General features: G+C 48.8%; 1 protein-coding gene across 3 annotated transcripts in view; it reads left to right on the top strand.

Moving 5' to 3' along the window:
* The window catches only part of LHFPL2 (LHFPL tetraspan subfamily member 2), a 174,407-nt gene that overhangs the window by 99,521 nt on the left and 48,238 nt on the right, over nt 1–26,648 (top strand). The window contains exon 1 of one of the 3 annotated variants that reach the window (XM_027552935.1): nt 23,834–24,077. The exons of the other annotated variants lie outside the window; for them this stretch is intronic. The gene's annotated coding sequence lies outside the window, so the exon portion shown is untranslated. Of the gene's footprint in view, nt 1–23,833; nt 24,078–26,648 lie in introns of those variants that run through there. 3 annotated transcript variants of the gene reach the window in all.

Raw genomic sequence — 26,648 nt, 5'->3', positions numbered from 1 at the left:
TCTTAAACTGATCCGTGTACTCATGGTTCTTTTTCCCTTAGGAATTTCTACTTCCTCTTTTATCATTCATGGAGTGTTTTTTCCCATGGAATTCCCCATCCCTCTGTAGATTCACTTTTATTCCATCCTTTGAAACTGCATTCAGGCTTCCAGGAGATGTTTCCCTGATGATTTCATAGCATAAGATGAAGACTTAAAAGTGTCTGATGCCAAAGAGAGAAATGTTAGGACCTCTAGAGTCTGATTTAGTAAACTGAGCCTCGGCTGCCGCGTATCTTTGGGTGAATCATTGTCCTTTAGGGAATGAATGTTAGAATAATCGAATGTAAGAAATGGATCTAGCAGCCAGACACACAAATCCTTCTCTCTACCCCTTGTCCATCAATATCCCCAGCACAAGAGAAAAAAACAAAAGTAAATAGGATGTGTGTTCAGTCTTGTACTTAGCATTGTTTGCAGCATGCCTTCACTGCGCCCTGGCACACTTCTCCTTGTACAGGGACTGGGATGGGTCCAGTCATTGAATCTGGGGAGATTGCTCTTGTCATTTCCAATCTGGTAAGTGCTGTCAACCTAACAGCCCTAAATCTTGATTTGACCTGGCCTTGCCTGTATAAATCTCACCCACTGTTGAGATCATCATAGTCTAATGGCCAATAGATTCATTGTTTCCATACCATAAGCATCGAAAGCTGCCAAGTTTTGAGGATTTTGAGGATGGATGAGCTTTTCTTTCTGCCGGAGCAGAAAATTGTATGGGAGGGTACAGATCAGAGGGCTGTAGATAAGCAGCGTAGTTCTTGAGTGGTTCATTAGTTCCTTGTGGAAGACTATTGGTTATGCTGTTTTTACTGAGTTTTTAGGGTTGTGAAAGTTAAGCAGCATGAACCCCAACATCCATTCTGTAGGAATCAGGGCTTTTGTTGATGCTCAAAAATATTATATCTGAAGGTGAAGACCCCAAACCTTTGTGCATCAACTTTGAGAAAAACTGTTCAGGGTTAATCAAAATGATTTTGAGTAGAAGTTTCTCCATGGCTAATGACCTGAAAGATAACTGTAGTGACCTTAAGTTTTATGACCTCAACTCAGGGCTTGAGGTAGTATGTGCCCCTTCCACCTATTAGAGAGTATTTTGGACACGTGCCGTTTCTGGGATGTTTTAAAAGACATCAAGACAAGTATGTTGGGCTTCCCTGCTGGCTCAGTGGTTAAGAACCCACCTGCCAGTGCAGGAGACATGGGTTCGATCCCTGAGCCAGGAAGATCCCTGTGCCGTGGAGCAATGAGGCTCCATCACAGCTGTGGCTGTGCCACAGCTACTGAGCCTGTGCTGCAGACCCCAGAAGCCACAGGCACTGAGCCCTCAGGCCGCAACTACTGGAGCCTGCGCTCGTCTACAAAAGAAGCCGCTGCAATAGAGGTCCACGTTCTGTGACTAGAAAGAGCCCAGGCAGCAATGAAGACCCAGCACACTCAAATAAATAAATAAATAATTTTTTAAAAGGCTAGTTACACTCAACTAAAACCACTCCCCAAATCCAGGATTCATGACCACACTTTCCAAAATGGTGTTCTAGGATCCTTTGCTTCTATAAATGTGTTTGTTCATCATCAATCAATGTTAAACAGGATTTATTCTTATTGTGGGACCTCTCAGAGACTTTACTGGGTTGATGGGTACTGTGGCGTCTCAAGGGTGGCATACATCATTCAGCATTTGTTCTGGGGCCCCTTTGATCTGAAAGTACCTGCAGACTGTCTCCCAGAACTCATGCCACTGAGACACGGTGGGGGAGATGCTGACGTGTGGTAGATGGGCTCAGATTTTTCTAGCTCTCCCATCCAGAACTGGAGCCGTTTCCGTACCCCTTGAGTCTGAGATGCCCTTTTGACTTGCCAGGAGTGACAGACGCACCCCAAGTGTGGTGTGAGTTCCCGAGTCCAGATCTCTAGAAGTCCTCCCGCCTCATGTTTGCCCTCTTGAGGCTTCACCCTGAAACCTCCACGTGAGGAAGCTGGTCTGACCTGCAAGAGGAGGAGAGGCTAGTCAGGGGAGAGCTGAGGTGTCCCCATTACCTGCCAGCTGTGTGACTGAAGCCTCTGAGACCTTTGGCACAGCTGACCCAACTGAGAACAGTGCGTGAGTGAGGCTAGGCAACTCATGGAGTCGTGAGAAGTGTCACGTCATTGTTGTTTTAAGCAACTAAATTTTGAGGCGCTTTGTTACACACCCACAGTCAACAGACACACCAACATAAGCAGTAGCACCCAATAAAAACTTTGAAACAAGACCGAAAAAATACGATTGTTTATCTAATCAGATACTTCCTATGAAACTTTTACAGCTTAAAACTAAATTTATGGACAGGGATTTTCCAGAAACCCGAGTCATGTGAATAGTTAACAACAACCTAATGTACGTGGCATGTGAGTCATGGCACCAGGAAGTGGTACCTAATCAGAGAAGGCACGGACGGCCTCAGGAAGGTTGAAGGGCTGACGGGCTGGCGGAGCCCCACACCCAACGCTCTGCTGACAGCTGGGCTGACGGCTCTCTCTGAAGGTGACCGGTATCACTGAGGGCTTGTTCTTCCAGCTTAGTGATTAGATTCCAGCAGACATCTGCTCCACCCGCCGACCAGCTGTGGGGATGTGAGACCGTGCCAGCGTTCCCGGCACCGAGCGGGTGTAATTATTCCTGGCTCCGTGGAGCAAATGTGATTAGCAGATGTCGAAGGGGCCCGTTTTTGGCAGGCCCTGGTGAGGTGTGGAAATGGATGCGGCCTGGGTGCTGCCGCCTGCCATGGCCTGACTGCAGAGGGCCCGGGCCTGGCGGCACTGGGTCCTGGGCCGTCACCCCCACCGTCCTCTCAGTGCCCCAAGGCCAGGTCGGGCTGTGGACAGGGTGATCTGGGGCTGCAGGCCTCACACCCTGCAGCAGGAGGCCTCAGGCAGAGCCATGTCCATCTTAAGATGCTCGAGCTGGAGGATCGTGACAGTCTCACCAAAGCCATGCTGGCCGCAGTGAGTTGGGGAGAAGCAGAAGGATGCGAGAACCATGGGAGGCTGGAGCTGGAGAAGCCTGTTCCTTCGTCATGACCAGATGGCTCCCCGGGAAACTCCGGAGTGCTTTGTAAAATCTGTTTCCAAGTGACTCAGGCTGGGAGTCTTGCAGCCTTTCCCTAGGGAGAAGGGCCGGCTTCTTCGGTGGAGGAAGGACGTGCCTCACGATTGGCTGGGACCTCTCGTTGGTTGGCTGCAGCCTCATCCCTCCTGACCGGTTCCCCTTGGACCACCCTGGACTAGTTCCCTCTCCCCCCTGCCTTCCCACAGTTACGTGTCTGCTGGCTTCCGCTGAGCAGCCGTGCAGCAGAGCGGGAGGCGGGGGGAACTGCCTCCCAGTCTTGAGTTTCTAAAGCCATGACTTTCTCCAGTGGCTTCAGTATTCTCATCCCCTGCTCAGACTCTCTCATCTCTTGTCCCCGTTACATGTCATATGTGTGAACGTTGTGCTGGGAATTCACAGGCACTGTGAGGAGTATATATTCCACCGTGGCAATGTCATTTTCATTGAAAGTTCCCTGGAGTTTTTGTTACATTAGACTGACCCTGGTTTATATGTCATGCCCTGGGTGTGTGTGTGTTAGTCGCTCGGTCGTGTCTGACTCTTTGCGACCCCATGGACTGTAGCCTGCCAGGCTCCTCTGTCCATGGGATTCTCCAGGCAAGAATACTGGAGTGGGTTGCCATGTCGTCCTCCAGGAGATCTTCCCAATCCAAGGACTGAACCCGGGTCCGCTGCATTGCAGGCAGATTCTTTACCGTCTGAGCAACCAGGGAAGCCCGTCATGGCCTAATGGGTACAAAAAAGTCCAAGTGGAACTTGGCTCCCGCAGAAGCCCATACCCTGGTTTCCGTGTGGACATGGTGATCCTGGTGCCCTTCTTTCAGGGATCGATGTGTCTCAGGTGTAAGTCAGCAAAACAGAAAATCAGGCCCGTGTGCCTCGCAGACCGGCACCACATTAGGGACGCTGGGCAAGCAAGGGATCGTGCTTGTGTGGGTCTCTGACTTTGCTGTCACTGATAAGGCTGGGAGGAGAAAAGCTGGAGCTCCGCCTTGAGATTCTTCAAGGTCAGGCCATGTGGTGTTTGAGGGCCGTGAGGAGAGTTGCCAGAGTGATTTAGAGCCGAGTTTTTCTGAGCATGTGCCAGAGTGCGGCAGTTCCTGGGAGCATTTTAGGGGCTCCCTGGAGGTAACGGTCATGATGGGAGCAAGGTGGCCCTTGTCAGCCTCTTTTTAATCAACACACTCTGCTTTGATCTGTCTCATACACAGAACTAGGGTTGCTCGTCAGATTCCGTTTGATAAATCGTGTTCTGTGCACAGAAGAAAGTTTGCAAACCGCAGGTTCAGAGGACTGACTTCTAGTAAAAACAAACACAGAGAGAAGCCTTTTTAGCCAAGCAAGTAATGATTACATTTCTGGGATCTGCATAGATCAATCCACAGACATTTGGAAGCAGCGAAAAAGCAAAGAACTAAACAAATACATGTTTCTGGGTAACTACTATGTCACCAGGAAACTTAGTCAGGATAAACAGAGCATGCAGACTGTGACCTCTAAATGGCAAGGGGAACATGAGGCCAGTTCCAGTCATCACTGCCGGTGACTCTGCCAGGTTGTCATTCTTAAGTAAACCCCAGTGAGTCCAGGGCTGAAGCTTAGGAAGAGTCATGTGATAAAAGCAACCATTACTGAGAGCTTTCCACTGGCTGAGCGCCGTGCCTTGGATCCATGTCTGTGCTACTAAATGTAGGTTCTATTCTCCCCATTTCACATATGGGTAAACTGAGGCTCAGAGACTGAATTGTTTGCCCAAGGTCACATAGCTGATAAAGTAATGGAGCTGAGGATAGGGCCCTTTGGCTAGAGTTATGTCCGTCAGTGTTCTGCTATATTGCTTCTCTCTGTTAGTCCCTTTTTTAATTTTTATGTTTGTGTGGGTTTTCCACCCTAATGGTTTTGCTAAGTAGAGTACCTAAGGATACCTAGTTTGAAAAATGTCTTTCTTGTCATACTTATTATACAACCACATGATCAACCCTCTCCAAGTTTGCTGCATATAAAGTTGACATGTGGTGTTGCATATACATGATCCTCACTGGGAAAAATAAAAGAATGTAGAGAAAAGGAGCCAAAGGTCTAACCGTCCCTGTGTGTACTAATACTAAGCAGGCATGTGCAGCCCTGGAAGTGTGTGTTTGTGCCTGAATTTGATGGCTCACAGTCACCCACAGTTTTATTGGTGCAGAAGAAATTAGAATTCTTGCAGCCACAGCAGCAGGTAGCATTGCTAAGGCAGATGGGAAACTTTTGCACAAGTTTTAAGTTCTTAAATGTCGGATGTTTTTCTCGAATGGCAGTGCGGCTTTTCCAGTTCCTCTTCTGTATCATGGCCTTAGCAAAGGCTGGGTAAGGATAATCTTTGGGAGGGTATGTTCTTTTCTCACTTGGTGCCCTTCCAAATGCGCACGAACCTATTCCTTATTCCTCCCAGTAACCAGATGTTTCCAGTGAGAGGGCTAGGTTCTGCTGAAACTTCTCTCCCATCCGTTGACTCTGTTGGAGCAAGGTAGATCCCCTAAAGAGTGAATTTAACTGGCATTTAGTTTTATTTTTATAGGTACATTTGGGAAAGCTGGAACTGTTTGAGAAACTGTTTCACAGCACATCCAGGTGGCTTGCACACTCGGCCTCCATGCATCACACCAGAACAAGACTGAAGCTTGTACTGCATTTCTCTTGTAGAGCCAGTGAGGCGCCCCCACCTCGGGAGAAACATGAACTTGTGTGGGTGCTAGGAAGTATTGAGCAATAACTCTCTCAAGCCACCAGGGCCCCATTTGCCTAGCAGAAATTTATGAACGGGTCCTAGCGGCTCACACAAGTTCGTTTTTCTTTCCCAAGTGCCTCATGCACTTCCTGAAAGTCATGTTTTCATCGAGAGATTTGCTGTACTGGATTGTTACAGAGACACACCTGAGAAGTCCCACTCTTGATGCCGTAGCAGATGAGGATGACTTTGCTGAGATAAGGCCTCAGATGTGGCCTCCTAATGGGGAATGTGTTGGTTAAAGGGGATGTGGAGAAAAAATTGCTACATAACAGGTATCTGGCTGATCTAACAGAACCTAAGGTCTTGCAGATGGTGGTAGAGCTGGGCGTGGGGAAGTCAGCACAGCTTGGACCTGAATGGTTGTGAGAGTTCCTCTCAGTGACGGGCAGCTTGTCAGTGGTTTCCAAAACATCTGTCTCAAAGAGGGCGGTTGAAATTCCTACTGGGGAGTGTTTCCAGTCATTGTCCATGAGAAACGAGAGTGAGTGGGAGTAATTGAAACACAGATCAAGAGGAAATGAGTCTGTGCTCCACTTGGGATTACAATGCAGATGAATTCCATATTTTGGTTAGGGAATGTTTTAAAAGGGAAGACGAGAAAAAAGCTTAGAGTCTGACCAGGTTACTAAATAGTAGACGGAGATGAAATTTAACGTAGGCTGAAACAGCCACTTCAGTTTGCTGCTCTTGTGTGCTGGGTGTATGTGTATATTCTGGGGTGTGTGTGGTGTGTGTGTGTTCTGGGGTGTGTACATGTGCATGTTTGCAAGAAAATGGCCCAGGACTTACTGGCATGCTTTCTCCGCCCTTGGCCCTACATCCCCACCAAGGTGGCCTGACCTCACCCACACGAGCAGTTTTAAAACTGCTGTAGTCAGCAGAGCTGTGGATCCTCGCTGCTTCTGCACAAGTCAGTGACTTGAAGATTCAAACGAATGCAGCAGCCCCCTTATCCACAGGGGATACTTCCAAGACTGCCTGTGGATGCCTGAAGCCTCAGGCTGTACCAGACCTGACATGTCCTGTGTTTTTCCTACATACAAGCATGCGTGATAAAGTTTAATTCACAAATTAGGCATGGTAAGAGATTAACAGCAACAATTAATAATGAAATAGAGCGCTTATTAATAATATACTGTAATAAAAGTCGTGAACGTGGTCTCTTTCTGTCAGAATACCTTCTTGTACAGAGTTAATGATTTTTCCATCTTAACTAAGCTCTCGTCATGAACTGTGTCTACAACTTTTGCAGTTAGAGGCACGGCAGCAAAACTACCACAAACTTCTTTTCCCTTCATGATTTCGTGGCTAGAGGGTTCATTCTTACTGACTATTAGCAACCGCAGCATATGAATCTTTCTCTTATTGAGAACTTTCATCTTTTCACTTAAAGAAGAAGTCTTTCCCGGCTTTTCTTTGGTGGATCCGAATTGGCAGAATCCCTGTTCTCCCCTGTGGGGCCACAGTTGAGTGATGTGAGGCTGACTTGAGCACAAGCACTGAGATATGCCTGACAATCACAGCAAGGCCACTACGTGACTAACAGGCGGGACAGGCTGAACTAGACGACGATGTATGTCCCGGGAGGGATGGAGGAGGACTTTGCCAGATTTCATCATGCTACCCAGGCGCTGAATTTAAAGCTTGTGAACTGTTTATTTCTGAAATTTTTCAATATTTTCAGACCACGGTTGACTGTGGGTAGCAAACCACAGAAAATGAAACCATGGATAAGAGGGACTACTATCATATGTATTCATCCTATTGACAGAAATCACAACTGAGATTTTCCTGAGTTAACTATCAGGAAATGTCTATTGATTTTGATTTAGAGATTTTCTTTCTCTACTCTGTCCCCTCTGTATAAACCATGGACTGGAGGTGCTGATTTACTCTGTAAATTGTGTTCACAATGTGCAACTTCCGATGATTCCAAACCAAAGGCCTAAGCTCTGTTTTGCCTGCTGAGGAGTCATCCAACAGGTTGTTATGAGATACAAGCTGCGTGTGCCAAATGCCGTGCAAGGATGGAATAGTGAGCAGGGGAGACGCACGCGGTCCCTACCTTCCTGGAGGGCACGGTCTGCAGCCTCTCACAGCCTGGGGTCTGGGCATTAAGGAAACCGTGCACCCAGAAGAGAGCCACCCAGGGAGCTGGACAGGGCTGAGGACCCGCAGCCCCTTCGTTGGCAAGTCGGGTGTCTCCTCCTCATGGCTCCCTTGGTGCTGGTGGGTGGTCGGGGATTTTCCGAAGCCCCCTTCCTCAGGCCCCTCCGGCTCCCCGGTCAGTGGGCAGTGCCGTCAGCCCCTCAGGACCACCAGGGACGGGAGGGCTCGCCACCCACCCCTCCCACGGCCTGGGCCTGCCTCCAGCTACAAAGGCCACCTCCGGAGTCGCCTCCCCTGGCCTCTGTTCACCGACGACCAAGCCGCCGGGGCGTGCCGCACCCTCCTGCGTCTTGTCCTGGTTGTCACCATGCAGCTCTCCCTGCCGCCGCCTCTTCCAGCTGTATGGACCCGAAGGTGACCTGACGGCTGAGGAAGGGCTCGCTCTGGGTGGCCTCCCTGCCGCATCGCAAGGCCGGGGTAGGGCTGCAGAAAGAGCTGCACCCACTCCTAGCCCTGTGCCCCTGCGCCCAGGAGGCCAGGCCTGGTGGCCGGCAGAGTCTCTTGTGGATGGGGCTGAGGGCAGGGCCATCCCACCACACTGCTTTCTCAGAGGGGCGGCGAGACGGGTGGGATGCCCAGAACGCATGGCCGGGAGGACTGGAGACCAGGGTCCCAGCGCCTGCCCTGGCCCCTGCAGGGGGGACAGCGCCGCAGGGAGGTGCCGGGGTGTGGACTGAGCAGACCCTGCGTGCGCGGCCCCGTGCGGTGTGACGCTGAGTCAGATGGGGATGGAGAACCAATGTGCAGACGGTCCAGTAAGGGAGAAAAACTGCTTTTCATCAGCCTGCCCTGGAAAGCGCAGCGCGTCCAAAGGACTCCAGTCAGGCCTGGGCCCCTCGGTGCAGGAAACCGGCTAAAAAGAAAGGCTTTCTGGAAGAGAGGGCATTTGAGGTAGACCTTGAACCACAGCTGGGAGGGGGATGCTCGGAGACGAAGGGGTCAGGAGACGACAGCACCCAGCGGGGCGCAGGCGGGAACCCCGCCCCGAGGAGCGATTCCTGGAAGGTCCCAGGACACAGTTGACAGTTTACAAGTGGCCTTTGCCAGTGGACTCCACACTCCACAAAGGGACGAGGGCCAGGGGGTCGGCAGCTCTGAAAAAGTGGGTGTGTTTGTTCCCCATTCAGAAACCCAAGCCTCTCAAGGGACCGTGCTGGAGGAAGTGTGCTCTGGGTTAACGTGAGGCCCTGACGAGATTGTTAGCTTTTCTCTCCCTGATGGCCAGTCACAGCCATCACACAATGCTGGAGGATTTATTTCCAAAGGATATGGAGGTAGTTGGACAAAAGCCTAACTACAATGGGTTTTTGTTTTTTTTTTTAACATCCAAGGTCATAGCTATTAAATTTCTATAACTTAAGGATTCTGGAATTATAAATGGCTTGCCTCCTAAAGTGGACCCTTGTCATAATTCAAACTCAGAGCATTCTAATGTCATTTCTTCTACAGAAATACAGTTTTTAATGCGGGGGAGCTGCTATTTTTCTGTTTTCTTAAGTTAAATTTAAGCTTGGTGGCTCTAGTTCTTGCCGTCGGTCGGCTTGGTGGACACAAGGCAGTGACTGCCCTCACTTCAGGAAGTTTGCGTGTTCTCAGCAGCTCTCTTTAATTATTTCCATTTTCCTGCCGTGCACGTCTGAACTGTAAGTTCTCTTTTCTCTGGGGTTTGCAGCACGGTTTAGTTTTTATGTTTTCCCCCTTTTGAGTGTTACTCGATCCCCAGTCCCCAGAAGGCCAGGACCTGTTTTAGTAACTGATTTATCAGGTGCTAGGCTGGTGACCCTGCGGGAGTTTATGGCCAGGACCCCTGCCTCCTTTCCCAGGGACTTTGTGACTGGCCCTGCCATGAGTGCAGGAATGTTCTCCACATGGCGGTAAAGGCGGCTTGTCCGTGGGGGCTCTGGAACCTCCCCTAGTGGCTCTTGCGTCTCAGGCCTGCTCTCAGGGGCCATTCGGGAGGAATGGGAAACGTCAGAGAAAACAGCCTTGGGCCTCCGGTCTGAGTGTTCACAGTTTGTCGTCAATAAATACTTGAGAGGTGCTCGCTGCCCTCTCTCTAGTTCCCCCAAAGTTTTCTCTCCCCCATCTTCACTGCTGGCCAGTGGAGAAGTCCCGTAGATGATTTCTTTCAAAGCAGCTGATTTAGAGTCTGTCCTGTGAGTCACTGCCACCGGGATGGATCTGGGCTGAAGTGGGGGGTGGTGGACGGCTGGGAGGTGGGGGCCGCGACTCCCTGGAGAAGTGGGGGTGGTGGGCGGCTGGGAGGTGGGGGCCGCGACTCCCTGGAGAAGTGGGGGTGATGGATGGCTGCAGAGGTGGGGGCCGCGACTCCCTGGAGAAGTGGGGATGGTGGGCGGCTGGGAGGTGGGGGCCGCGACTCCCTGGAGAAGTGGGGGTGGTGGACGGCTGGGAGGTGGGGGCCGCGACTCCCTGGAGAAGTGGGGGTGATGGATGGCTGCAGAGGTGGGGGCCGCGACTCCCTGGAGAAGTGGGGATGGTGGGTGGCTGGGACGTGGGAGCCCAGACTCCCTGGAGAAGTTGGGGTGGTGGGTGGCTGCGGAGGTGGGGGCCGCGACTCCCTGGAGAAGTGGGGGTGGTGGGTGGCTGCGGAGGTGGGGGCCGCGACTCCCTGGAGAAGTGGGGGTGGTGGACGGCTGCGGAGGTGGGGGCCGCGACTCCCTGGAGAAGTGGGGGTGGTGGGTGGCTGGGACGTGGGAGCCCAGACTCCCTGGAGAAGTTGGGGTGGTGGGTGGCTGCGGAGGTGGGGGCCGCGACTCCCTGGAGAAGTGGGGGTGGTGGGTGGCTGGGATGTGGGAGCCCAGACTCCCTGGAGAAGTGGGGGTGGTGGGTGGCTGGGACGTGGGAGCCCAGACTCCCTGGAGAAGTGGGGGTGATGGGTGGCTGGGACGTGGGAGCCCAGACTCCCTGGCGATACCTCAAGCAGTTAATCAAGAGATGTATTTCCTCTCAGTGGGAGGTCAGGGATTTTCTGTTCCCTTGTCCTTTTTTTCTTTTTTAATGTTTTTTTTTTTTTAATTTGGTAGAAGTCACATAATATAAAACATAGTAATATTGTAAAGTAATTAGCCTCCAATTAAAATAAATAAATTTATATTAAAAAAATAAAACATAGCATTTTAACCATATTTACCTATACGTTTCAGGGGCACTAAGTACATTCACACTGTTATGCAACTCTCACCATCATTTGTCTCCTGAAATTTTTTATCTTCCTAAACAGAAACTGTCCCCATTAGACACTAAGTCCACACTCTCCCTCCCCCACCCCTGGTATCTACTGTTTATTTTCTGTCTCCATGAATTTTATTCTAGGTGCCCCCTATAAATGGACTCAAACAATATCTGTCTGCACCTAATGTATATTGTAATGCATTTTTGATGCTAACTCAGTATATGTCCTACAAACAGATTGTATCTTCTTTTCTTTCCCCCTGTGTATACTGTGGTTTCTCATTAGTTATCCACTTAATACATAATAATGTATATATGTCAATCCCAATCTCCCGATTTATCCCAACCGTCCTTTCTTCCCTTGGTATCCATGTTTGTTCTCTACATATGTGTCTCTCTGCTTTGCATATAGATTCACCTATACAATTTTGCTAGATTCCGCATATGTGCATTACTATACCATGTTTGATCTGCAAGGAGATCAAACCAGTCCATCATAAAGGAAATCAGTCCTGAATATTCATTGGAAGGACTGATGCTGAAGCTGAAGCTCCAGTCCTTTGACCACGTGATGCAAAGAACTGACTCATTGGAAAAGACCCTGTTTCTGGGAAAGATTGAAGGCAGGAGGAGAAGGGGACGATGGCATCACTGACTTGATGGACATGAGTTTGAGCAAGCTCCAGGAGTTGGTGATGGACAGGGAAGCCTGGTGTGCTGCAGTCCATGCAGTCTCAGAGTCGGACACAAAACTGAGTGACTAAACTGAACTGATACCATGTTTGTTTTTCTCTGTCTGACTTACTTCACTCTCTATGACAGTCTCTAGGTCCATCCACGTTCCTTTGTTTTTAATGCTAACATTCCATTTTCCCTCACTGACACCTCAGGTGGGCTCAGAAAGGCTTCCGTGGTTCCCTCTGGTGAGGCTAGAGGTCAGCACTGTTCCGTCACCAGAGACACGGGGAAGTCACAGTCCTTGGGTCTTCCTTGTTGCTGAAGGCCAAGGATGTGGGACATCCTCCCTGGTCCCCATAGCAAGGTAGCGGCTGCATTCCAGGCCTGCATGGTTTGATCAGACAGGCAGACTATTCCGAATCAGTCCCAGAGAGCCACTTCAAAAAGACCACCGTCTGCCCCACAGAGGAGGAGCTTGTTGTCCAGGGCTGCTATGAAAACAGTGAATTTGGGAGCGGCTTTAATGTGCCACTTAGGAGTCAAGGCTGGTTATGTAGCAGCACCAGCCGCAGCAGTGGACGTCTGAATAAGTGCCATGACCACAGGTGCCAGGAATGATCCCAGGCACCTCTGTTTCCTCCCCATCTTAAGGAGACTAAAAATGGCCAGGGCGGTTCTCTTCCCAGCCAGTTCCCACTGGTGACCACCAGGCCCTCTGCCTCCTACACGCTGTGAGAGGCCACTGTGGTTCCTGAAAAGAATGGCTGAGGCCAAGGTCTGCGGCCTGTTGTGACTGATATTTTAGAACTGAAAAGAGGAACTTGCATGGGAGCTTGCATTGCTTTTGGAAGGACACATGTTTCTTCCATCAGTTTTGCTGCGTTGGCAGACAGAATGTTGCAAACTCAGAGATCATCGCCAGTCCCTTTTTAAGGAAACAAACAAGACCATGACCCAATTCAGTCCCTTTTCATTTATCTTACAGTGTATGGCTCAAACATTACCAAAGAAAGCTGGACGGGCTCCACTTCCTAGTTCAGTTAACATGAAACATGTCTCTTAGCACACAAGGGGGTGGTTATGGATGGGCATGGTGTGTATTATGTTCGCTATGTGATAGCACTTCGCTGGTGCAAAACAAATGCCGAGAAAGGTCTGTTTTTCCTGAAACAAGGAAATTGTTGTGTATGGATATATGTGTAGGTGTATGTACTTTTAAAAGCACCTTCTGTTTGCCACACAGTGTGCTAATCCCTTTAGAGGCCACGTCGTTTCTCTATATACAACATGGAGAGAGCCTTAAATGCTGAGCTGTGTGGTCCTCACCAAGTGCAGTGGAAGATCAGAGCAGGGAGAGCTTTGTGTGGGTTGGAATGGAATTTTAAAATATACCTTATTAACTTCAAAGGCAGACATATGGAAATGCTAATAACTTTTTCAAAAAGCAAAATGTTTGGCTGGTGTGTGTAGAAGCTGTGAGTGGGGGTGCGGAAAATGCTGGGCGTGGCCGTGTGGTTTTAGGGCTCCATCCCACAGGCCCACATCCTCTGCACCTGATGTGGGCCGCCTGTCCCAGCGCCAACCCCCAGGGGCTGCAGCCCCTCCTTTCCTCCCCTAGGTGTCGCTGCAGAGGGTGCAGAAGCTGACCTTTCTCTGGGGAGTGGGATGGTCAGAGGTGGTGGCGGTGGTGTTTCGTCGCTCAGCCGTGTCCGACTCTTTGCAATCCCAGGTACTGCAGCCTGCCAGGCTCCTCTGTCCATGGGATTTCTCAGAGAATACTGGAGTGGGTTGCCATTTCTTACTTCAGGGGATCTTCCCAACCCAGGGCTGGAACCCATGTCTCCTGTCTCCTGCAGGCCGGTTCTTTACTGCTGAGCGGTGTTGGGTCAGCAAATCTTTGTTGAGCACCAACTATATATAATGAAGAGGAATAGCCACTTTTATTAAGTGCTTTGGTATGCAGAGTCCTGTATGAAGCCTTGTGCATACAAATGTTAACTTCCCACAATAACTCAGTGGAGTGCTGAGTTAAGTGCTCCTCAGTTCAGGCGAGAGAGTGCCTTGCCTAGAGTCATCACACTGCCACTGAATGGCAGAGCTAGCCTTTGGACTAGGTTACAGACAGGATTGTGTCTCCTGGTGAGATGGTGCCGGGCACCAAACAACGCAGGATTCGTGGCGTGTGGTCACAGACCTCAGCAATCTGTGGATCGTGAACAAGAACCATGTGAAAATCACACTGCACGTGCCCCTCCCCCAAGCATATGGAGAAGGGGAAACTGTGTCAACACAGGGATCATATGAAGAAAGGGAAATACGGAAAAGGGCGAACTGCCAATGCAGGTGCGGTGGCTTACCTTCAGAATTAGTACAGAGAGTTCAATGTGAAGGTAGGCGCCATGGGCAATGGTTCTTGTTGATTTTGGAAACATAGTCACACAGTCAGGTAGGCAGCTGAAGGAGTAAAACAGGCTGCTGTACCATGAGGCAATATGGACTGGTAGAGACTGGGGGAAATTGGGGAATCTATGGAGAAGGAAATGGCAACCCACTCCAGTGTTCTTGCCTGGAGAATCCCAGGGACAGAGGAGCCTAGTGGGCTGCCGTCTATGGGGTCGCACAGAGTCAGACACGACTGAAATGACTTAGCAGCAGCAGCTGCAGCAGCATGCCCTGTCTAAAGAGAACAGCCACTACCCCACTCCAGTGATCTGTCTTGTGGAAATGTAAGTCCAATATTGCCAGTGTACTGATCTTCTCCCCTGACAGAAAAGCCAAAAATTTGAATTTTCACATTGTCTTTCAATTTTGAATGTTTGCTGCTAATTTTTAAACATTTAATGGATCAGCTGTTGTATGTAAGCCTCCAGTTTTTGAACTATCTGAAAGAACAGGAATAGAAGTGGGGGTGTGGAGGTTGGGAGTCCCAAGTCAGCAGACCAGCAGTAGCAAGTACATCTCACCTCAGGTCCACCTGGCCCCAGTGTTTCTCACACTTCAGTGTGCATGTGAGCCCCCTAGGGTCCTGGTCAAGTGTGCATCCTGGCTCAGGAATTCGGGAGTGTGGGGGGAAGTCTGTTGAAAAGATTCTGGGCTTAGTGGGGAAAGGCGCTGTGATAAATTAATGCCTTCTACTCTGAGCAAAGGAAAGGGAAATGACTTGACATACTTTCCATCCCTGTAGTACAGCAAGGTGATAAAGTCAGTTGCGTGTTTCTGGTCATTTCCAGGGTGCCCCTAAAAAGTCAGAATTTGAGAACACAGCTCGGTCAGAAGCTTTTGAATTTTACACCCTTCCTTACTTGTAACACAGTCCTCCATGTAAGAACTTGGATTCGTCTCTCTGTCTTCTGGGAAACTGGGATAAGACTATCAGACTTGCAACTTGGGTGGGATAAAAAGAGACTTAACTGATTGGCCCTCCCTTCCTTGTGCTGTATTTTGAGGATAAAAGCTATGTCTTGCATATGTTGGTGTTCTGTTACTTCCACATGGCCTTGGCGTCCCTTCAGCATGGGGTCCGTAGTGGGAGGAAAGGGTGGGTGCCGAGGAAATTGCTTTGAGCAGAAATCATCTTGTTTCCATTCACTTAGAGCTGTTCTTGGAGCCCTCCTCAGGTCCCCTGCCTGTGTTCAGTGCCCTTGGAATTGCATGCCAGGAAACAAGATGCTCTTTCTAATTGGGCAAGTGGGAGGAGAGGGACTGGGTGAGCCAGGATGGGCTGGCAGTTGACACCTAAAAATAGATCTTTTTCCTCATGAATAAACATGTTTGGGGGGCAAAATGCCGTGCACATTTCTAGCCATCCCAGACAGGTCAGCAAAGGAGGCCAACAGGGCCAAGGTACAGCCAGGTGGATGGAATGCCAGAATGAGGTTGCCATGACAACAGGGCCCCTTGGAGAAAGCTTCAGGGGCCTCCAGGGAGTGGAGGCCGACCTCAGATCTGAAGCCCAAGTGTATGTGCCAGTAGGATGGGAGAGTGTGAGGCGTGGGAGGGGAGAGGGCTTGGCCAGCGCATCTTAGACTTTCTGCCTGTGAATGTCAACATGGATTCTGATTCAGCACTTCTGGCTGGGGTCTGAGGTTCCTCAGGTCTAACACGCTCCCAAGGGCTGCCGAGGATGCTGGTCCAGGGAGCACACTTTGCGGGGCAGAGGGTTCAGGTCCACCGTGGTCTTCAGGACTCTGAGGCAGGGCGAAGGCACACAGGCAGGGAAGTTACCCCACTCCATTTGTATCATCTTGAGTTTGGCCTGAGCTAGAAAAAAATGGCAAGTGCTTTGACAGCTGTTTCTCATCATACTGAGATGTTTTCCTTGCCTGGTGATGGTGGTGACACTTTAGAGTAACAACAAAATTGAGTGTTGTGTATTATAATTTTGCTGGTTGAAATGCATATGGTTGGGCAGACTCTAAATATTGTCTATGTAACAATTCAGTAAAATGCAGCCTGTGTTGGTTGATGTATAACTGAGGCTCTTCTGAAATAATGGAGCAGATTTTAGCAACATTTTTAGAGCCAAAGAAGAGCTCAGGCATTAGATCTGGGAGATGAAAAGTCATTTTGATAATTTAAAAACTTGGATGAGAATGTAGGTCACTTGCCCTGTGCAGAGGAACACAGCCATTCCTTGAGAGGCCGGGGTCCTTATCCCATCTCTCGAACAAGTGTTGATGGTTGTGTTTGGAAGTGGTGGCTCTATCTGTTAGCAAGACCATGGCCAAGTTGTGCCTGAATAATAAGTAGCATCCTTCCCCGCACCCTGTGTGTGTTGGTCCCATATCCTCTCAGTCTTCAAGTGGTCCAGTTTTCTCCCCTTGCCTGTTTTCAGGCTATGACATGAGTCTGTTGTTGGCATGGGCTCCTCACGAACTGTAGCAAAGTCTGGCTGTGGAAGCCGTGACGGGGTGACCTTCATAGAAGGAAGCCCAGCAAGCGCCCTCTTCACAGGTCTTTTGACCCACTCCCGCTTCCCTCATGGGAGGATGCTGAAGTCCCTTCCCAGGGTATCAGCAGTCTGTCTGATTACTACAACTCTGAGACTGCAGGGCTCCAGCTTTGATCTTGCTGTGTTCCAGAGATGATTATCTCTCTGTGTCAGGATGCAGAGCCTGTTGTCTTGGGGAAATGCTATGATTGGGCCCACCGGAGGAGCTGATAGCCTGCCTGCCCCTGGGGGTGGAGTCCAGGGGGCAGTAGCCACGATGTGTCTGTGGTGACCCACAGACACCCCCAGCCAGGCTTGGCAGGGGAGCCAGGGCTCGGCCTTCCCACTTCCTGCGTGGGGGCCCCAGGCTGGATGGCCTAGGCAGGCGGGGCTGTGGGCTGGCAGCGGGGTGGACGGGCACGAGCTCTGTGCGTGATTTCCTCTCCTGATCCCTCAGGTTCCCGTGGCTCTGGGCAGCTCTGGTGGGCACCCAGGCCTTTGTGCGTCTCCAGCCCCTCCCCACCAGTTCTGCCGGCCGCTGTAGACAGTCCCCACCACGCTTTTGGGAACATGAGACTCGCAGGAGCAGGGACTGAGTTGGGGTCTCAGCACCAGAGGGGTCCAGAGCGGGCTTTCTGAGGGTCATCTTCACCTCAGTTCCCCCCACTGTGATGTGCTCAGGGTGTGAGTTAAGTGGGAGGCCAGGCTCCGTGCACGTGGGCACCGACTGTCCCACTCCAGCTCAGGACCGTCTCTGTGATTCCTCGGCAGAACTGCCTTCTCTGGGACCCCATGCTTTTATGTCTGACCCTCTGCTGTGTCCCAGGACTCAGAAGAAGCTGCGTTTCTCTTTGTGGGATACGGAGAACTATCATGTAATGGGACGGGGTGGGGGCAACAGTCCTGGGGCCCTAGAAAAATGTGTTGCTTTTTCTTTCCCTTTCACTCCGATGAAGTTGATGGCTTTTCTTCCTACATTCCAGCACACTTGTTCAACTTGAAACAAAATGCCATGAAAGCTTTTAAGTTTTTGCCATGAACTTACAGTACAGGGTGAAAAATAATATTCTGAGATTTGAAAAGCTTAAGTTGAGGCGGCTGTGTGATTTTGGCAGTGTTTCCTTACATGAACTCCCTGCACCTCATCTCAGCCCCTACCTCCCCCGTCACGGGTTGGCAGAAACGGCAAGTTTTGCCGGAGTGGAGGGGCATGGCCAAGGCCTACTTGGGCAGAGGGGGGCCTGGGGCCAAGCTTAGGCCCTACGGATCTGCACCCGTTTTAGTAACATGGGAAGTAGGGAAGATGGACCCTACATCTGGTTCTGCCTTTGTGTTCCTATTTTTCTTTGAATCCAAAGGATGGCTGGGAAAGAACAGCCAGCAGTCACACCGTGTGTGAGTCAGTACCGGGGGGATGGATGAGGAGTGGGACGGGGAATCACTGAGTCATGGGCACTGCAGCTGCGAGAGTCCTCCCCCCACAACAGCTCCTTCGTAACCGCCTCACTTATGGAGGCGCCACGGAGGCCCTGGAAGAGCAGAGGACCCGCCCAGGGACACACTGACCGGGGACACATGCTGGAAGAGGAGCAGACTCCCGACTCACAGTCCAGTGCTCCAGCGTGATTCCCAGGGTCCGCTCACTTGCCCGTTTGGCCTGCATCCCCGAGCACGCTGCTGGGTCCAGACCTGGGCCACTGCCCTTGCCTGTTTTCCCAGCCTCTGACCCCCAGAGAGCCTCTCTTCTTTCCCTCCAGGAGGGTCTGCAGGGTAACATGAAGACAGGGCTCTGGTTCCGGAGAGGCCCCACCGGGACCCTCTGGGGCAGACTGCCCAGCGTCCTTGTCCTGCCCTCCTCTCCCTCCACCAGCATCCAGCGTCAGGCGGTGGTTTGGCTGCAGCCGCCCAGCTTCTGCCTCCTAGGATGCCTCCGAGCAGTGCCGGGTACTGCTCCCCCGCACTGAGGCTGGGTGAGGAGCAGCCCCGCCAAGGCTCACAGTGGGAGCTGTGGGGTCTGCACCCCCGCCAGGCTGCGCCTGTCTCGGGGCCTCCACTCTTTTCTTGCTTTAAGAGCTTCTCTGGCCTTTTTTCCCCTTCCTTTCTTTCTTAGAACAATGGCTTAAAATCTAAGGCAGTGACTGCAGGTTTGGAAGGGAATGGTGGACCTGGGGCTTAAAAAATTTAATAAAACAGCCTTAGTTCTGGGAATGAAAAGAAACAATTTAAGGTGTTGATAAATGCTTGGCAGAGTTCTTTTCCTCTTTTCAGAGCTGATCCTGCAGATTAGGGTTTTGGCACATGGCTTATTACTTAACAACCCATACAAGCAGAGAGAAATGTAAATGATGCTGTTCTTTTCTTTTCTTCTGCTGAAAAGGGGGCTCTGACCTTGGAATACGAGCCTTTAGTTTAAGCACTGACATCTTTCCAGCCAGAGTGGGCTTTTTCCTCTTATTTCCTTTGTTGGAGGAGATTGAAAAGTTAACGCTTTTACTTACCTTTCCCAGGGTGTCCCACACCTCCCAGCTCCCACACTCTCATAATGTTAACAGTACATTTACAAACTAATACTTGTATTGTTCATTCTGATTTATTCTCATATACATTTTTCACATGTCTTCTAAGAAATGTCACAGGCCAACACTTTGTTCATTTGGTTTGAATTACTGTTGTACCTAATGGGACAAAGCTTCATTTGTTTAAAAATTATTCAATAGTTAAGATTTAATGGTCAGTGTAAATGTGTGTGTCCAATCACTCATGTCCGACTCTTTGCTACCCCATGGACTGTAGCTCGCCAGGCTCCTCTGTCCATGGAACTTTCCAGGCAAGGATACTGGGGCAGGTTGCCATTTCCTTCTCCAGGGGACCTTCCCAATCCAGGAATCGAACCTGCATCTCTTGCATTGGCAGGAGAATTCTTTGCCACTGAGCCACCAGGGAAGCCAGTTAATGGTCAGTGCGCCCCAGGATATCTTCATATACAAACGTGCTTCTTGTGGGGGACTGTGAGAGAAGTCTTCTCAAACCTTGGTTTTTGAAAGGGTGAACTGCACTGAGTTAGACCTAAGTTAATTTTCCCTGCAGTTGACTGGTGAATGCCTGAACATCCAAGGAAGGACAGAATTCGTCTCCTGAACCCCATTGGTAAGGGTGTATGTGGCCTCAGCGAAGGAGAGAACAGATGAGCCTCTGAAGTCAGTTGAGGTGAGGCCCAGTCTGCACAGCGCCGGGTCTGCACCGAAACAGGGCTTGCTTGGCACCCTTGGCCTCACTCAGCGTGTCTGCTTGTCAGCGCGCAGCAAGCAAGTCTGCTGCCATCCTGCTCACGACCAGGGGAAATACTACTGGTCCACGTCTTTCCCTGAACATTTGCCTCTGTAATTACTTGGAAAACCAGTGAAATGGACCTCCCATAGTAAACTGACCCTAGAGTCATTTGGATGGAAACGCTGGTGTTTTGGTTAAAAAGACGCAAAGAGAGAGATCTGACTGAGGTGGTGGTGGTACCTCCCAAAACAACCTCTTCTAACTGGTTTTCTCATTGGGTTTAGTTGTTTTGTTTAGTTTTTTTTTTTTTTTTTTTTTTCTATGTATTCCTAGTGTAATTGAACTTGTAACAACATGGGCTTGAGCTGCGTGGGTCCACTTGAACTGTGTGTGGATGTTTTTCAGTAGTAAGTACTATAGTATGGCAGAGTCCCCAGCAGGTCGAATCCTCAGATGTGGAGGGACCGTGGATACAAAGGGCTGACTTTAACACAGGTAACCCCTGTGTGGTTCAAGGGTTGAGAACTGCACTCGTCGGTTAGCTGAGACACACTAGATGCTTTAATCCAAGAGCTTTGCTGTTTTCAGGTGAAAAGCAGGTCCTGAGACAGGTGGGTCAGTTGTTGTGTGTGTGTGTGTGTGTGTGTGTGTGTGTGCGCGCGCTTTGTGCTCAGTTGTGTCTGACTCTTTTGCAACCCCCTGAACTGTAACCGGGCTCCTCTGTCCATGGGGTGCTGCAGGCAAGAATACTGGACTGGGTTGCCATTTCCTCCTCCAGGGACTCTTCCCAACCCAGGGATTAAACCCACTTCTGTGTCTCCTGCGTTGCAGGAGGATTCTTTACCCGCTAAGCCATCAGATGTTAGCTTCATGATGCTGTCCGGGACCCAGGCTCCCCCTGCTCCGCTTTCTCTAGTGCACCACTGTTCATTCTTGAAGTCCCCATCCAGAGCCTTGCTGGTCACATCCCCCAGCCGGAGAGGAACCTGTGCCAAAGCTGAGTCAGGTCCTTTGTTTTTTTCAGGGTTTTTTTTTGGTTTTGGTTTCTACAGGTTTTTTGTGGGGTTTTTTTGAGGTATAATTAACAGGTGAAGTTCTAATAATATATTTAAGGTTGCAGTGTGACGATTTCATATACATTTTTCATTGTGAAAGGATGCTCACTATTAACACATTCATCACCTCACAAAGTTTTTGTTTTGCCTTTGTTGGGGGTTTTAAAAATGTTTTTGATAAGAGAGCCAGATCCATTTTAATACCTTTTCCAGAAAATATTCCCCATTTTGTCCACCTAAATCTCGTTGGCCACTCCATCTGCAAAAAGAGGCTGAGAAATGTGGATTTTTTTAGCTAGGCACGTTGCCAACTCCCACCCCACCCCCACACCACCCCATAGTGTTTCTTTCAAGCGTAGGAATGAGGTGAGGCAAATTAAGCATTCTCTGTCAGCATAAAATATAAGGAATTACCAAAAACCTCAGTAATCAAGGAAAATGATGTCTCAATGCAATGTTATAGTACCATATTAGAGCCTGAGGCAAAAGAAAAAATCGATCATGCTGATCCAATCTTTATTTAAAATTTTTATGTTTTTTCATTTGTTGTTCAATCGCTCACTCATGTCCACCTGTTTGCGACCCCATGGACTGCAGCACACCAGGCTTCCCTGTCCTTCACCAACTCCCGGAGCTTGCTCAAACTCACGTCCATTGAGTTGGTGTTGTCATCCAACCATCTTGGCCTCTGTCGTCCCCTTCTCCTCCTGCCTTCAATGTTTCCTAGCATCAGGGTCTTTAATGAGTCGGCTCTTTCCATCAAGTGGCCAAAGTACTGGAGCTTCAGCATCAGTCCTTCCAATGAACACTCAGGACTGATCTCCTTTAGAATGGACTGGTTGGATCTCCTTGCAGTCCAAGGGACTCTCAAGAGTCTTCTCCAACACCTCAGTTCAAAAGCATCAATTCTTTGGCTCTCAGCCTTCTTTATCACATCCATACAATGTTTTACATTATTGCTTATTAAAATATTCATCAAGATTAATAAGTTTTTTGGCATCCCTTTTAATTTTGTGCTCAAGGCAAGCGCCTTGCTCTCCTCATCCCAGTCCCAGCCAGTGGTTTTCTTAGTGAAGAAGAAGAGAATAGATACTGGGTAGGAACCAGTCCCTGCAAGGGAGAGATCCCATTGCTCACCCATATCCTTACCTCCTTCCCCACTGCTGACGGAGTGAGTGAACTCATTTTGGGGGAGCACTGTTGGCAGGGCTGCAGGGAGCGATATTCCCACAACCCAAGAACTGCTCACAAACCACCGCAGTCTTTTGGGAGTAGACTTATAGTAGCAACTGTATATCCCTAGGTAGAATTCTCAGATGAGTATAGATGCCATTGCTGACCAAGAATGAGTGTGTGTGATCAGAGGGGTCACTTTGGGATCCATGTGGCAATAATGACCTCATAAAGGATAGGCCCTCACCGGGAGAGAAATTAATGAAGACATCACGTCAGAGGAGAACTGTCCAGCTCCTCACTGCGTGTGTGGTCATACCTCTCAGAATGAATGAATCTGGTTCAACTTGATTTCATGTTGATATAATGCTTTCTACAAGGAGTATTGGAGAAGAGTAGCCTCCCTTGTGGCTCAGCTGGCAAAGAATCCATCTGCAATGTGGGATAGCTGGGTTCGATCCCCGGGTTGGAAAGATCCCCTGGAGGAGGAAAATGGCAACCCACTCCAGTATTCTGGCCTGGAAAGTCCTATAGACAGGGGAGCCTGGTGGGCTACAGTCCATGGGGTCACAAAGAGTCGGACACAACTGAACGACTAACACTACTACAGCTGCTACTAGCCTAAGGTCACAGTTGGCCATAGGTCGACTCCGCAATGTGGAACCCTGGATACAGAGGGACTGAGGTCATGGAGGTTCAGCTACAAGTTACACTTGGATTTTCTGACTGTGCAGAGGAAAACCTCCTGTGTTGTTGAAGTGGAAACTGTACTTTGATTATTGGTCTAGAATTTTAAAAATAATTTTAAACAATCATCTAGAATTTCAGAGAAACTCATTTTAAATTTCATGACAAAATCATTTGTAGTTTTAGAAGAGTTCTACTGATGGTATTTAGTTATGAATTGGAGTGCCCTTGAATACGTATATCAAAAATAAAATGTCTAATAAAAATAAAAGCCATAAGTGGATCTTATAGCTTAATGTGATATAGTCAGGAAAAATACCATGATAATCTCCCTTTTTGGTAATGCTTCTGCCTTAGACAAAATGGCATGCAAACCATCTACTGTATGGGGATTGAAACTACTTTATTTCTTTCCCCCTTTCTTCTTCTAGCTTCCAGAAACTTCAGGTAGGTTTTTAAAAATTATTTTTACAAATTGTTAAATGAATCAGTACCTAAAACAGACAAGTGCTTTTGGAAGTGTTGCTGCATTCACAGGACTGATTTTTACAGGGATATTAAAACATTTTGTGGCTATGATTCATACCCTGATGCTCATATAAATTCTTGCATTGCAGAAATTCGTGATTCAGTCTGTCAGATGATTTCCCTTCTTGAGACTGTAGTATTGTGAAAATTCAGCAATTTGTTTCACAAATCCTTTCATCTGCCTCCTTGTGTAATACTTTCTGTTTTTAAAGCTGTGAGCATTTTATCACCCAGCCCCACACCAGCCTTGCTGCATGGCCTGGCTCCATCCTACACTAAGCCCTGTTGCCCGCAGACTGTAAAACACTTTTCAGAGGCGCTCTGTGGCATCACGCTTCAGGGAAAGTACTCTACTTTGTCAGTTCTTTTCAACCTTTCACAGGAATGCTGTGACAGTGAAATGAAGACATCAGGAAATGTACTTTTTAGTTCTTAAGAAGACACCTGCTGTAGGATTCCAGGTGTTGGCAAAGGCAAACAGTTAATTTTAAGGTATGAAGGGGTTGTCTTTGATATGACTCTGCCAATTAACATTTGGTTGTCTGTGTCCAGTTGAAGAATGAATTGCTAAAACACAATTTTTCAAATTTTGTTAGCATTGGACTGGTTAATTTAGAAGTATCTTTGTTGTTAGTATCTATTAGCTCTTTCGAATGTGAACACTGTGTCTTGGATCTTGGAGGGGATGCTCTGTATTTATTGATTCGATTAAATGGCCCATGCCACAGTTTCCCTTCCATGAAGCAGGATCCTAGTGCTTACCTAAAAGCTGAGGGAGGAAGTTGAGCTGCAGTGCATGCATGGTCCTTGATTAGCCCTGCAACTGCTGCTTTATAAAGCCCACGAACGGCACCATGACTTTGAGTTAGTGCTGCCTGAACATGTTCTGCACCAAATACACAAACATGGCTGTGAGTTGCAAAGAATGTGGTAAAGAACGGCGAGAGCAGGAAGTAGGGAGCTTGCAAGCTGGCTGAGTTAGGACCATTGTATCTATTTTGTACTCAGAGAGCCACAGCAGATACAGTTCTGAGGCTGAATGCCTACTTGAAAAAATGTGCGGGGTTAAACGTGTCCGGATTTTCTGTTTCTGGGAGCACAGTTATACTAAAGAGCCACCCAACTGCAGACAGATGGTGGTGTTTCAGAGATCAGTTGTAATCGTAAAAGGTCCTGGCAGCTGTCAGGTTCAAAAAATAAAGAAAGAGGGTTATCAGAACTGAAAAACAAGAGAAATGGAAAGCAGAGATTGATGATGCTGGGTGTTGCAGTTCCTATCCATGCTTCCTGTCTTCAGGACTTGGGACGGGAAATGTTGGTGACACTTCACATTCTCTTCCACGCAGTTCAACCAGCATCATGGATCTGAATAAATAAAGCTGGCGGGTGGGGGCGGGGGAGGTAGATGGAGTGATATAGATGATTTCTCCATTTGAATGACATTGGTCAATTTCTCTTTTGATGAGACTAAAAACTGTTGCAATAATGAAATTCAAAATTTTTACCACCTTTTTTCTTTCCTTTCTATGTGACTGAACTAAAATCTAAAATCCTTCATTCCTCGGCACTACTGAGAAGTACAGTGAGGCTGGCCATCTTTACTAATTTTTAGGCAGAGGACTTTTTGTATCAAATTTGGGAACACAAAAGGGGTGAGGTAAAAATCATGTGATGGTAAGCTGATCCAAATTTTGATCCTTTTTGAATTAAAAAGTGTCCTTAGCATGGAGAGTGGACTCTAGCTCCTGGAAGGCAGTCAGAAAGTCACGTTGCCATTTGTCAGCCTTCCTCATGGCTGAGCTCTCCTGGACTTCTCTTTTGAACTTTCAAAAAATCTCCTCAGCATTAAGAGCTTCCCTGAAGCTGGATCTTGAGCATCTTGCATCCTGATTTCCAGACAGAACTGAGTTAAAAACATAGTAACTGACTCCGTTTGTTTTTCTGTCTCCAAGGTGTTGGGCCCCACGTTCCTCCTCCCAGCCCCAGCGGGAGAGGAACACTTCGTTCCTCACTGACAGGAACGAGCTCTGGAAACCTGACCAAATGTTGGCTGGGGAAGCCCAGTTCCCCCTCAAGCAGGACTAAATGTTTCCCAAATTAATTCTGACAAAGTGAGTTTAGAGTCGACTTTCTGGAGTTTCTCAAAATGATTTAGGGTATTTTAAGTCAATTCTGTGTCGGCTCTTTTTCCAGTGTCTAAGCCCTACTACCTGTTGGGGGCTTCATTAGCGTCAAATACTTTTCTTTCTAAGCTATGCCGTGGGAGTTTTTATCATGTAAAAATGTCCCTGGAATGTAAATGCCCTATGATGTCTTTGGTTTGATGTTGGGGTCAAATGCAGGCCGCTGTGTGACCTTCCTTCTGGAAAGAATGGAGGCTTGTTTTGCCTCGCTCATTTGGTTCTCAGCGTGCATTCAACCAGCAACAACACAATAGTGTATAGGGCTAAAGATCACTTGCCTCCATGGGGTTTTTGGGTGGACAAGACTTGGGATCAGAAGATTCTAGATGTGTGGGCGCGTGGTCTTGTGTTGATGTGTGTAGCCTTCAACGCTGGGCACAAGCCTACTACTATTCTGGGTTATTTATTTCACTTTAATGAGCAAAGAAAAATATGGTGCACTTGAATGACATAATAATAGACAACTGCATGTTCTTGAGTTGTAAGTAAATCATGGTCAGAAAAAGACAGTGAAGAGGATGTCTCACTAAATATTTCCAGGCTTTGTCTCACAAAGGCTTGGTGGTGTTTTAGAGTGGCTAATTAGGAGATAGATCCAATTTCGTGATGCCTTCTCTGTGACTCAGATGACCGTTGGAAACAGCTTATTTCAGACTTCGGCTGCCGGATACAGTCACTGGCTATTTCCAAACCCAAGATGTTTGGATGCTGATTGAGTCACAGTGTTTGCGTTCTGACTGTTCCATCAAACCCAGGCCGCGTGGGAAGCGCCGATGACACGGGCTGGGTTGGAGAGGCGACGGTCTGTTCCTGGCCGCAGAGGGGAGGCAGCCCGGGGCTGAGGGGGCTGCTGTCCCAGTGGCGCTGTTCTCGCCCAGCA

The sequence above is a fragment of the Bos indicus x Bos taurus genome, chromosome 10, assembly GCF_003369695.1.
Source record: "Bos indicus x Bos taurus breed Angus x Brahman F1 hybrid chromosome 10, Bos_hybrid_MaternalHap_v2.0, whole genome shotgun sequence".
Lineage (NCBI taxonomy): Eukaryota > Metazoa > Chordata > Mammalia > Artiodactyla > Bovidae > Bos > Bos indicus x Bos taurus.
This window is presented reverse-complemented; position numbering and strand designations above follow the sequence as displayed.